This window comes from Tamandua tetradactyla, chromosome 9, assembly GCF_023851605.1.
Source record: "Tamandua tetradactyla isolate mTamTet1 chromosome 9, mTamTet1.pri, whole genome shotgun sequence".
Lineage (NCBI taxonomy): Eukaryota > Metazoa > Chordata > Mammalia > Pilosa > Myrmecophagidae > Tamandua > Tamandua tetradactyla.
This window is the reverse complement of record NC_135335.1, coordinates 38,066,104-38,077,994: the sequence shown is the minus strand read 5'-3', so window position 1 is coordinate 38,077,994 and position 11,891 is coordinate 38,066,104. Positions and strand designations below refer to the sequence as shown.

Below are 11,891 nucleotides of genomic sequence, written 5' to 3'. Positions count from 1 at the left end.
CAGCAATTTCACTCCTACGTGTTAGAAAGACAGTTTTGCAAGTGAGCTTGGCTTTCGAATGCACGGCATTTTATCAGCAAATGTGCACTAGTGAAAGAAGACCATTGACCAGAAATGCACCCACATGTGCACTGAAAGGCGTGTCTAACAGTGTTCCCAGCAGCATTACTTACAATATCCCAAGTCGTAAATAACCTAAATGTCCATGGACAGGAGAATGGATAAATCATAGCATGTTCACCCAATAGACTGCTATACAGCTCTGAAAAGCAATGAACTTTTGCTGCCTGCAACAGTGTAGATGAGTCTCACAGACATTATTCTGGGTGTGAGAAGCCAGATGCAAAAGAACGCACTGTAATAACTCGTTTATGTGACATCCAACAACAGGCAAAACTTATCTAGGATGACAGAAGTCAGAATAGCGGCCATCTCCTGGGGGCACTGACTGGGAGTCTTTGGGAAGCCACACCCTACTTCTTGCTCTGGGCTGTGGTATGTGAGCGTACACATGTAACACTTCACTAAGCTGTACACTCAGTGTTATGGGGTGAGCTGCCTGTCACACAAAGACAAGCTGAAGTCCTAAGCCTTGGCCCAGTAGATGGGAACTCATGGGTAAAGAGGCTCTTTGAAGACGTTATTAGTTAAGATGGGACTGAACTGGATTAGGTTGGGCCCTTACTAATCCGAATGGACCGGTGCCCTTACAAGGAGAGGAAATTTGCAGAGAGAGAGTGCCATGTGACAGACGCAGAGATTGAATGATGCCGCCACAAGCCAAGGAATACCATGGATTGCTGGTTAGCCACCAGAAGCCAGGAGAGAGCCACAGAACAGATTCTTCCCTTTAAGTGAAAGCATGCCCCTGCCCACACTTTGATTTCAGACTTCCAGCCTCCAGAGCTGTGAGATAATAAATTTCCATTGTTTAAGCCAAACAGTCATAATGTACTTTGTTACAGTAGCCCTGACAAACTGTACATATATATAATCTCAACTTGAAAAAAACTGAGGCAGACTTTTGTTGGCTGGGCCAGCGGGTGAGGTGTGTTGGCTGCTGTGAGTACATTACTCCCCAGGGACAGGTAGGGAAGCAGGGTCGGGGGGCTCTGGCTGCAGGTGACTTTTGTCCCCCAATTGTGGGCAGAGCTGGGGTCAAGGGACACCCAAGAGCCTGGCAGGTGGGGAACTGTTCCCCTACTCCCTCCTCACAAGCAACCCAATCCACGTAGCTGCTTCCCTCAAGAGCAGGATCTGAGGTGCCATCATTTTAAAAGCCCCCCAAAGCCCCTTGCTATGGTTGACATTGCCAAGAACCTTGGGCTGGCTTCACCTTACTAAATATGCACAACCAACCCAAGAAGCCGAGATGCAGGCAGGGAGGTTTGAGCCACACAGCTGGCAAGGGTGATGTGTTTTTTTTTTAATCTTTCCTAAATTAACTCCAAAGCTTGCGCTTGCATCTGCAACACCTATTGATGTAGTTAAAGGATTTTTTTTTAATAAAAAATGTCAAAAAGAGGTATGACACGTTATATATATTAAGGTACTTTATGCATATTTCAAAAATGATTAAAAGCAAAAGTAAGCTGCTTGGATTCAGATTTCAGCTCTCATACTTTTAGGTGCGTGCTTTTGGGTGAGTTACTTAACCTTCTGAGCCTCAGTTTCTCCACTGAGGATTTTAGAACCTAACTCACAGGCTTGTTGAAGGACTGTGAAACATAAAGCATTTAAAACGGTATCTGTCACAATAAGCTCTCAATAAATGGCAGCTATTTGTATGTTATTATTACATAAGAGGTGGCACATATTAAGCCCTTTCCAAATGCCATGCGCTGTTCTGCCTCCACTGCATTCAGTTTGCAGAAGGACGCTGGGAGCTGTCTATCTCTTTCCTCATTCACAGGCATGAAACAGGAGGCTAGAGAGATGAGGCCATCCAACGGTATGTAGCTGGATCCCAACCAGTTCTCAGTAGCCAGGTGACCTGGGACAAGTCATTTCACTCCAGGAGTCTCAGTTGAATTTGCAAAATGGAAATAACGACATCCATCCCATGGGGTTATTTGGAAAATGAATACAATGTGATTTGTGTGAAGGGATTGCGTGAACACTCAATATGCACTTGTGGAGTTACTTAGTATTTTAAAAGCATGACTTACCCAGAGTTGTGTCATATCTGGGAGACCCTCTGAGATGTGAACCCCGTCTCCCACTGAGGCCCACACAGTTTCCAGAGTACCAACTGCCTCCATATGACACGCCTCACTGCTCCCAGATGTTCCTGGGTTGCAGGAGAAGCCTCCGTGCCCTCTGTGCCCTATGCCTGGATTGGTTATCAGACACTCACAGGTGATGCTACATTCAGACCTACCCTGAGGAGCTATTATGAGGCACTCGAGCTGGTCAAGACTGTTACTCACAGAGGCTTGGGGGCCTGTGGGAATCAGAGAGAAAGGTTTCCCGAACTCTGAGCCCTTCCCATGCCCTGTCCGTCAGAAGGCAGGTATAGGTGAGCCAGCCCTCATTCCTTCTTCAAGAATCTGACTCTCAAGTAAGACATAAACATATGGTTTCCATTTGGACATGTGTCCAGCCGTCAGATCTCTCCTGAATGCTTCCTGTGTGCCAGGCACTGAGCTATGCATGCTTAGCATCTAAGTAGGAGGAACAGAGGAAGAAAGGAAGAGTTAAACCGCACAGCGTGGCCCTGCTTTCAGAAGGGGCGGTATGCAGAATGAATCCAGCAATGCACGTTAGGCCAAGCCAGGAGGGCCAGAATATATAAAGGCCTACAGTGGGAGGCTTTTCTCTTTTTTAATTTTCTTTTTATTTTGACATACTTTCAAACTTACAGGACAACAATACAAAAAGAAAAATATATTAATACAAAACCCCTACAGAGAACTCCAACATATCCCCTCATACCCAGGACCCACCAACTTTTAACATCCTGCCACATCTTCAGTATCAGTCCCTCCATCTATCCATCCATCCATCCTTCCTTCTGTACTCTATCTATCCATCCATCTGTCTGTCTGTCCATCCATCCATCCATCCATCCTTCCTTCCTTCTGTACTCTATCTGTCCATCCATCCGTCCATCTGTCCATCCATCCATCCATCCACCCATCCATCCATCCTTCCTTCCTTCTATACTCTCTATCCATCCATCCATTCATCCATCTATCCATCCATCTATCCATCCATCCATCTTTCCTTCCTTCTATACTCTCTCTATCTATCTATCCATCCATCCATCCATCCATCCATCCATCCATCTATCTACATTTTTACCTATCTATCCAAGTGGGAACTTTCTGAGGGGAACTGAAAGTAACTTCATGTGATTGGATGTAGGCAATGAGTGTGGAACAGAACCCAAGAGTCCCAGACCCAGTGCTGAGAGAGGGTATAAAGGTCAACACACATTGAGTTGTTGTTGTGCAAGGCTTCAAGTGTCAACAGCTGCTGCCCACTAAAAGGAGAGTCTAAGTGCCTAAAGAGAGGCAGGAACCAAAGAATGTGTGGGATTTCCAGGGAAGAAGGAATCCTATGGACAACCAGGTAAACATCAGGAAGATTCTTGGAGGTGGTAGAATTTTGAGATTGACCTTCACTCTCAATTAGAATCTTTTCAGCTGGAAAGGTAAGGCAAAGGGATTCCTTGCAAATGGCAGCAGGATAATTAAAATATTGTGAGCATTTATCACACATCAGAAGGGCAGTTATTTGGCCTTCTCCTTAGCAACCTTTTCGAGGTAAATGCTACTTATATTCCCATTTTATAGATGAGGACACTGAGGCCCAGAATGATCCCTTGTGCAAGATCTGTCTAGTTGCAAAGCCAGCACATTACCCACCTGTGGCTGCTTGGCTTGTGTTTTGCAGCTGGATCACCTCTTTAGAAGTGGCAACCTGTCAAAGGGGCCTAGTGTTTAAGTATTGATCCCAACACAGCGTGACCGTGACCGTGATCCTACACATATTTGAATATTCAGCAAAGACACTGTTGCTAGAGATTTGCCCAGCATGAGAGGGGACAGGATAACAAAATGCTCTTTTGTTCAATTATCTCCCTGGAGGCTTATTGTGGTTCTTCAAGTGGTTATGCATATTAATGCAGAGGCCCTTTTGCTAATGGGGAATTTCTGCCCTGGAGTAGGGTGGGGTTAAGTAATAGCATCCCTTCTTGAAAACAAAACAAGAAACCTTGTTTCTCTACAGGGGGGCATTTCCTTAGGCCAAAGGAGCATGGGGAGGTTTCTCAGTCTAACTATAATTTAGAGTAGCTGGGAGATGGAATTCTACATTGTCCGTGGAGATAGAATCTGCTATGAGCAGCTGATGGGCATCTGGGGAAGAGGCCTGGACAAATGGTTGGAGAACAGAGCCTGGTGGAAAATCCAAGCATGGCCTTCCCCCTAAGACCATCATCCAATGCCCTGTTGACTGGGACAGCAGAAGGAAGATGCAAACCCTTTAATTTACAGGTGAGGAAATTAGAGCCCAGAGAGGGGAAGGGACTTGCCTGAGGTCACACAGCAGGTTGAAGATAGACTCCTCTCTCCTTAGGATCACACAGGGCCTGATGAGGATGGGGGTGCTGTCTGGGTGACCAGAAAGCCCCTGGGACAAGATGAATATTTTGGAGGCAGCCAGGTCTGAGTGGGAATTTGAGCTTGATTCCTCGCTTACTGTGTGATTCTGGGCCAGTGGCTTTTCCTCTCTCTGCCTCTTTCCCACATCAGTGATTAGCACCCAGGAAGCATTCCAAAACATAGCTAGCAGTCATCGTCATCCTGGCTCTGTCACCAGATACCCTCTCTGGGTCTCAGTTTACCTTTTTCTAATGGAAAAGGGTTAGACTCAGTTATTTCTAAGGGTCACTTCCAGTCCAACACCCTGTGAGTTTATGACTCAATGAAGACACAGGACTGCAATAATAATTTTAACCATTTATTGAGCACCCACTGTGTGCAGGGAATTCTGCTGGGTTCCAGGCCCTTTGTGTGTCATGCACCTGGTAATACCATAGCCTTCTGCTTCCACTCTTCTCCCCTTCAATGCATCCTGCATACCCAGACAGTCTCAGCTTTCTTAAACCCTCCATAACTGTCCACTCCAGAATACTCAATGGCTCACCAGTGCCCTCAGGGCCAAGTTTCATTTTCTTAACGAGGACATCCAGCCTTCCGTGCTCAAGCCCATGCCGTCCCCAATGGGACCTTGCACAGGTCCCCCACCCTGGACTTCGTGCTCAGCAAGGGCTCAATAAACATTTGTCAAATGAATAACCGCAGGATGAGAGGCCTCTAAATCAGGCTACTCAAACTTCAGTCATTTGCAAACCAGCCACAAGAGATTTGCAAATATCTATGCACCACATCTATTTTTATTTACTTAAATGTTTTCCTTTTTTAGATTAAATAAATGTATCTCAAAAGGAAACTTTACATCATGCTGGAACGAGAAGACCAGTATTACTTGCCAAAAATAGGTCTCCATTAAAAAAAATACAAGAACAAATGAACAATGCATTCAATTCTAGGACCGGCCCTCATAGTTGAAATGGAGTTAGTAATTGCTTTGGAAACATTTTAAAGACAAACTAATACCAACCTGAGACTTGCCCATTAGCAGGAATCACAAGTATATTAGAGGGAGATAAATACAGAAGACCTTTCACATTCAGAGTCATTCTATGGCACCCAAAGTCACTTGGCTACCACCAGTATCTTGCAGCCCACATTTTGGAAGCCCTGTCCTGCAGAGCCCACCCCTCTAGCCCACCAGGTATTCATGTGGGTTCTCTGGAAGGTGTCAACCCTGATTTGGGGGAAGGACATGAAGGCATTGCATGCAATCACCTCAACTTTATAATATAGCATCCCTTATCTGTAACCTCCCTGCACTGGAGCACCTCCCAGAATTCCGCCAGATGAAGTTTGTTGTTTTAAAGATAAAACCATCTGCCTGATGGAATAATGAGCTTGCCATCACTGGAGATGTACAGACAGATGCTGGACAGATGGGGGAAGCAGGGACTATTTTGGAAATAATTCAAGCATCAGATGGTCAGGCCTGAAAAGTGACCTGGCAGGTAATTTACTTTCACAATTGGCGAAATTTCATAATTTAGAGTGGACAGAGTTCAAATAACCCTAACGACTGGGAGAAGGATCAGAGGAGAAGGAGGAGTTATAACAGAGAAGATAGGATTTAAGAAATGAGCATGACCCTTCAATCATTATATTGTTATTTCTTTTAGTCTCCAGTGTCTTGGAGCAGCTAGAAGGAAAAACCTGAAATCGTGGAACCGTAACCCATACCAAACTCTGAAATATGTTCTTTAACTTCTTATTACTTATTCTCAGTATGTATCCAAGTACTTATTCCAATGTACTTGGAAATTGATTGCTTTTTTGTTTAAATGTTATATTTCACAATAAAAAATGTTTAAAAAACACATTTAGAGCAACACAAATACAGTAGAGATCAGGGATATAAAAAAACAAACCGGCAATGATGAGACATGAAAGAAGAAAAGGGGATGGAAATAGTTATTATTATTCCTTTATATAAGTAATATTTCATCTTTCCAGATCCAACAGTTTGTGTTGGTTATAAGCAAAACAAATTGAACTCAAATGTGTGTAAAAGTGAAGAAAAGGAGCGCAATGCCTTAAATAACTTCAGGCATAGCTACATCCAGCCGCTCAAACAGTGGTCATCAGGATTCAGTCTACTCTCCACCTGTCAGGTCTGCCTTCCTCTCTCTTGACTTTACTCTCAGGTAGGGTCTGGCAAAGATGGCTGATTGACAATAGTTTCAGCAAAAGTCCCAGGGAGCGTTCTCATTGACTCAGCATGGATTGCATGTCCCTCATTGAGACCCAGCTGGTGTGGTGCCCCGATTCACATGTCTGAAATATCTGTACCCTTTCGGAAGGGGGGAACTGTCTGAATGCAAGCTGAAGAGGACAAGGTCCTCAAATGAGAATCAAGGTGTTGCCAGGTGAAGGAGAAATGAGTGCCAGGCTAGCAAAATTAGCCTCCATTCTTGCTACCCTCATATCCTAGTTCAAAGCTGTCCCCCCCCCCCCCATCTTCATCCAAACAAACCCTAGTCAGCCCTAGGACTTCAGCTTAAATGTCATTTCCTTCAAGACCTGCCCCCCACTGCAGACCATCCCCTGCTGGTTTGGGATCTTCTGAGATGTGTGCTCCTGGCTGAGCTTGTCATTGTGGGCTTATGGGATTATTTGATGAAGGCCCGTCTCTCCTGCCAGGCTGGAACCCCCCCTGAGGACTGTCTTGCCCACCGCTGTGTCTCCAGATCCTGGGACAGTACCTGGCACATAGAAGGAGCTCAATAAATATGTATTTGAAGGGCTGACAGAGGTTATGACTAATAGGACCCGGTGACAAGTGAGATGGGGGTGGGAATGAATGGCTCAAGGAAGACAACAATTTCAAGTCTGTGGGTGAGAGTTCTAGGAAAGATTGAGGAGAGCCAGGATGATCTTGGGAAGTTCTGAGCTGTGGGATCTGAGGGTGGATGATCAGAGAGGACGGGAAAGGGAGGGAAGCAGGTGGGGGATGGACTGTCAACGGGCAAATGCCAGTCCTGGGATGGGGAGGGAGGAGACTAGGTCAGGGCAGGAGAGAAGGAATCCTTTCTGTGTGACCTTGGGGAACCCACAGGGAATGGCAGGCATGGCCCCTTTCCCAGGAGCCTTTGTGAGAGAGGGTGGGAGAAGGCCAGGACTTGGCAAGAGGGAGAGAGGGGCTCCTCAGGTGCCCAGATGGAATTGCTGGGAGGGAGGCTTCTCTGGGGTACCCTCTTAAACCTCTAGAACTGGAGGGTGTCTTAGGAGCTCTGCTGCCATGCAATCCCTGGGCTTATGGGGGGACATGCAGCCTGTGTTTCCTTTTTTAGTCATCTGTTGATCCATCTATCCATTCCCACCCCAGATACACTGTCTCCATGACCAACCCCTAGCAGGACAGGGTCTTACACAACTGTTGGCCCCCCTCGCCACTGGCCCCTCCGGGGTAACTCCAGGTCAGGACCTGTGTTCCCACGTGTAACAGTAAAGTGGACTGCCTCGGGGAAGAAAGCTTTAGAAAGGGGACAGAAGCCAAGCCCCCACCCACAGAGAGCCGGGTCTTGTGACCCAAAAATTCAGAGAAGAGGGTGACAGAGACAGAAAAACAAAAAGGACAGAACAGCAGAGAGAACTGCAAGGCTGGAAAAAGAAACAGGGAAGCAGAGACCAAGACAGACAGGCAGACAGGCCAACAGACTGATGGACAAGGAAGGAGAGAGAGGAAAAGGAGGAGTGGGGGCAGGGAGACAGAAGGAGTTTGGGAGAGGGAGAGGGGAGAAGAAAGAAGGAAAGGAGCGAAGAAGAGGGGGGTGCAGACAGAAGAATGTGGAGGAGGAAATGAGGGAGGGAAAGGGAGGAAGAGGAGAGGGGGTGAAGGGGAAATGGGAAAGACTGCCGGCGGGGAAGCTGCGAGGAGGCAGCTGCGGCGGGAGGCGCGCGGCGCGGGCCGGGGGAGCGCAGGGGCGGGAGGCGGGCACGCGGGCAGGCTGGGCGGGCTCTAGGCGCCGCGGGCCCTCCCTCCCTCCCTCCCTCCTCCCCCTCCCCCTCCCTTCCCCGCGTCCCTCTGCCCGCCCTCGAAAGACCCAGCGAGCCGCGAGGTTGCTGGCGAGCTGCGCTGAGCCCAGGAGCCGGGAGCGCAGCGCAGCGCAGCCCAAGCCCGAGCCGCCCGGGCGCCCCGAGCGCACCGCAGCGGCCCAGCCGCCCCGCGCAGCTCCCGCCGCGGGCAGCGCAGCACCGACTGCAGGTAGGAACGCGCCGCGGACGTCGGGGCGCAGGGCTCAGGGCGCAGAGCCCTGGACGGCCCGGGCAGGACACGCGCGCGCCCCGAGCCGCTGCGGTGGGCCGGGCGGGATGGGAGGCGGACACCCGGAGATGCCAGCCCCGGAACCTCGCCGCGTCTGAGGCCACCCGAAGGAACCCGGGGCGCAGCTCCGACCGCCGACGTCCGCACCAGCCGTTCCCCTGGGACGCGCTGAGGACAAGAGAGGTTCGCGAATGGGTCACGGAGATCGTATGCCCCTTTCCTGTCCCGGTGTCCCTTGGATCGCCGAGCTGGTGTGGATTCTGCTGGAGCTGTCGGAGCGTCCCCTCCGCGCCCCCTGATTCATTCCCTGGGGGCTGGCGGGGGACTGGGAGGCGGATGACAGCAAGATCGTTTGGGGGGCCATGCGCCACTTCTCCGTCTGGGGGTCGGATCCACGCCCCTCATTTATTCTCCGAGGGCTAAGGGGTGGGAGGCCACTTGGGGGATGAAACAGCCGCTTCCCGTCCTGGGCCTGCTCAAGCGCTCAAGAAAGGTTGGCTAAAAAACACAGCGTGGCTTGGGCTGAGCGCACACGCGCTCACACCGTGCTCCACCTTCCCACCCCCCAATTATTTCCCTGAGGGATGTGGGATAAGGGGGTTCTCCATAGGGCTCAAAGACCGCGTCTCCTTGCTGCCATGGGAGCGCTCTCACCCTCTTGTCTTGCCTCCCAGCATTTACTCCCGGGGCGTGGAGAAGAGGCAGTGGCCATCGGGGTTCCATGCATGCTTGCTTTGTAGGCGCCCACGTCCCTACCGGTGGCACCCACAGATGTTCTGTTCTGTGCTTGGCTTGGTCATCAGACAACACACTCAGACAGGGCCATACCCCACTGAGGCTCTGAGCTACAGCTCCCGGGCCCCCACCCCAAAAGAAGAGAACCCCAAGGAGAAAAATGGAATTTAAAAAAGTCAAACAGTAATGCAGAGCTGGGGCCAACGTTTCTTCCCTACGTGGGGCTGGAGGACCCACCCCCTCTCCCAGGAAGCTCAGCCTCATCCCCCTGATGAGCCGTGGGGGGGAGGGGCAATAAAATGGCTCTTGAGCTTTAGTGACACCCCCCCAAAATCAGAGACCTTGTCAGCTGAGTGGAATTTGTGCTTGAACATTCACTTTTCCGTGACACCCAAGGTGGGCGTTTGGCTGGAGAGGGAGCACTGTGTCCTGGGATCTCTGTCATCAGGAACTTTGGGGCAAATGTATTCCTCCCGGAGCCTGAGAAAGCTACCCCAACTCCCAAATTCCGAGACAAAGGAGGTCAGTGAGAACCTGCATCTTTCTCTTTCTCTTTGGCGCACTTCTTCTGGGAAGGGCTGATCTGTCCCTACTGGTGGCCTGGTCAGAGCTGCCTCAGACCCCCCAGGCCGCAGAAGGGGAAGAGAACTTGGCCTTAGAGGTTAAAGTCCCTGGGGCAGTAGGGAGGCCTTTGCCCAGAGCAGTCCCGGCAAAATGGCTGAGCTTTCCTCAGAAATAAATTGTCGGGCGGCAAACAAAGGGAGCGCTCTCTCTCCAGCCAGGCCCTGGCTCAGTGGCCAGACCTTGGAGGCCAAGCAGTGATTCCCGGCAGCAGCGGGACACAGCACTGGCTTGTCTGGGAGCCTCTGGAGAGTGAGGCAATCCCTAAGAGCCCCGCAGGAGAGAGGCAGCCTCTGTGAGAGAGAGGGAGGAAACTATCTCTTCTGGCGTGGGACCCTTTAATTCCTGGCCTAGTGGCTGGCTGAGAAGTGGGTCCCCCAGAGAACTCTAAAAAGGGTTGGGAGAAGGGTTTAGAGGCCAAGGAGTATCCAGCTTAGGGAGTGAAGATGCAGAAAAATCAAGTTCATCAAAGCTGAAAGAGGCACAATAGCGCTGCCTCTCCCATCTGCCTGGATTTTAACATGACTTGCAACCCAGGACCACCAAACACTGTGAATTGTTTACATGTGGTCCAGCGCACAGCAGGTGCGCTATACATGTCTTGGAATAGAGCGTGCCTGGGTGGAAGATGATGACAGCACTAGCGTGAACCTACCTGCAATGTCTCCCTGTCTCCTTGAGCCTCTGAGGCCGGGGCCAGGAACGAGCCATGACGAGAGTTGGCTTTGAGCTGGGGCTCTGCAGTCCTCTCCTGTGACCTTGGGCGAACCCTCTTCCCCATCAGAAGGGAAATAATGGAGTACCCAATGCTGCCTGTGTGCCAGGCTCACATGGGAGTTCATTTTATTCCTACAGCAGCCTATACAGGAAGCACTATTCTCATCCCCCATTTCACAGGTGGGGAGACGACGGTTCAGAGAGATGTAGTGACTTGTCCGAGATCACACAGCTAGGAGGAGGCAGGGCGGGGATTTGAACGTTTGTCTTCTGATTCCCAGGCCAACACTTGGCCCCATCATTTTGTGTCAGGGCTTCAGTTTCCACATCTATCAGGTGGTGGCTGATGGCGCACTAGATGGGATTTGCTGGTTGTCAGCCGAGGCCCCTTGAGTCTGCCTTCTGAGCAAGGCTGCTTCTCTACCTCCCCGGCATATGCTAAGAGCAACATTAAAGAAAGCACAAGTGTCGGGTGGCTTCTTGCCATCCCGTAAAGAACCCGTTCCTAGGTTTAGCTGTGAACTCAGCAGCTGAGATAGAGATGTCCCAAGTCACTCAGAATTTGGAGATGTCTTTTTCTCCATCTCTTGCTTGGGCAAGGATCGCAGGTGGAATGGCACCCCAGGAGAGCGCGCCGCCTCCTGAAGTCCATCCCCTTTGACCTTGGGAGCAGGTGGGGAACCAGGGACTGCCCCTGCCCGCCTGGCCTGGGAGGTACCCAGCTCCCCCTTCATCTCCAAAGTCGCACCGCCTCGGCAGCCCCTCTCGCCCAGCCACAGCCCTGATGCCACATCAAGTTCATGTCACTCAAGCGCCTCTTTCCACAAATGGAAACCGTCGTGAGGACGTCAGCCCCTGTGTCTTTGCCTGTGTCAGAACTGCCTCTTCAGTTCAAC

General features: G+C 50.3%; 1 long non-coding RNA gene across 2 annotated transcripts; it reads left to right on the top strand.

The window, feature by feature from the left end:
• Positions 1-995: 995 nt before the first annotated feature.
• LOC143646055 (uncharacterized) lies at positions 996-2,104 on the top strand. Of its 2 annotated transcripts, none has more exons than XR_013157240.1 (2): positions 996-1,062; positions 1,913-2,104. It is a non-coding gene; the product is annotated as an uncharacterized LOC143646055 (long non-coding RNA). The 2 variants fall into 2 exon arrangements; XR_013157241.1 differs by having other exon boundaries at positions 1,014-1,088.
• Positions 2,105-11,891: the final 9,787 nt, after the last annotated feature.